This window comes from Cynoglossus semilaevis, chromosome 10 (genome assembly GCF_000523025.1).
Source record: "Cynoglossus semilaevis isolate Cse_v1.0 chromosome 10, Cse_v1.0, whole genome shotgun sequence".
NCBI classification, from domain to species: Eukaryota; Metazoa; Chordata; class Actinopteri; order Pleuronectiformes; family Cynoglossidae; genus Cynoglossus; species Cynoglossus semilaevis.
The window spans coordinates 19,421,608-19,423,265 of NC_024316.1; positions in this window are offsets into that span (position 1 = coordinate 19,421,608).

Genomic DNA, 1,658 nt, shown 5'->3' on the forward strand with positions numbered 1-1,658 from the left:
AGGAGCGTGTCGCGTGTCGGACCAGGAGCGTGTCGGACCAGGAGCGTGTCGGACCAGGACCGTGTCAGTCTTTCCTCCAGGATGTGGTGTCTCCGCGGTCTCTCTGGACCAGTTCACTTTGGAAAGATAATCTTCTACAATCTGTTGAGGGATTAAGACGTCAGCAGAGCTCAGCACAGGAGGATGATCACGCCGTGAATCGGGAGCGTTCTCCGAGCGTTCTCCGAGCGTTCTCCGAGCGTTCTCATCGGAATACAGATCAGGAATAAACAGCAGCTGTTCAACCGTGTCTGTGTGTAATTTGCCACAATACCCCTCTGTCTGAGGGCAACAAATCACGATCACGATGACTGCACTTCATCTTTGCCATTAACTCTGTCCCTCAAGGCTGTACTACAGTACTCTGCCTGTAGGAGCAGTGCAGTACTCTGCTACTTTAATCAGGGGCATTTGCATATGCAAAATGAAACTAATGGTCCTGAGAGTGGAGCTGTTCACCTGTCTACCAGCAGGAGGAGACAGTCACCCTGCTGCACAGAACCAGACCAGCTCTCACCTGCGACAGGAGCTCAGCTAGTTTGGCTACGTCAATACACGCTAGTCTGGCTACTTCAATACACGCTAGTCTTGCTACGACAATACACGCTAGTCTGGCTACGTCCATAAACGCTAGTGGGGGCAAAGCCAAAACACGCTAGTCTGGCTACGACAATACACGCTAGTCTGGCTACGGCAATACACGCTAGTCTGGCTACGACAATACACGCTAGTCTGGCTACGGCAATACACGCTAGTCTGGCTACGACAATACACGCTAGTGTGGCTACGTCAATACACGCTAGTCTGGCTACTTCAATACACGCTAGTCTTGCTACGACAATACACGCTAGTGTGGCTACGTCAATACACGCTAGTCTGGCTACTTCAATACACGCTAGTCTTGCTACGACAATACACGCTAGTGTGGCTACGTCAATACACGCTAGTCTGGCTACGGCAATACACGCTAGTCTGGCTACGACAAAACACCCTAGTGTGGCTACGTCAATACAGAGTTGAGTTATCAACAGAGTTCTGGAGCTTCATGATTGGACGGCTGCAGCTGAAATGACTGAGTTAGACTGGACACACACACACACATGAACCCTTCAGGACCACAGAGGTCACAGAGGTCACAGAGGTCACAGAGGAACCTCAGTTCAGGACTCTGACATTTCCCTGTGCAGGAGGTGCTTAAAGAGGAGGCTCTACAGGAGGAGGAGCAGTGGAAACACTCTCTCTCTCTCTCTCTCTCTCTCGCTCACCTTTTCAAAGCACTACTTATGCATTCATCCATCAAGTGAGGAGGGGTCGGGGGGGGGGGGGGCAGCAGTGACCCTCCTGATCTTAACTGCTGCTCTTCTTCATGACAATTCCTTTATGGTAATGCCCCACCCCCAGGGGTGCTATTTCCTCTATTTCCCTCTAGCAGAGGCTGATGAGAACATGTTTAAAGGCCATTACAGTCAGTCCATGGACGACTGACAGCTGTACAGTCAGTCCATGGACGACTGACAGCTGTACAGTCAGTCCATGGACGACTGACAGCTGTACAGTCAGTCCATGGACGACTGACAGCTGTACAGTCAGTCTCCACTGGGTGAACAACGTCAATACCT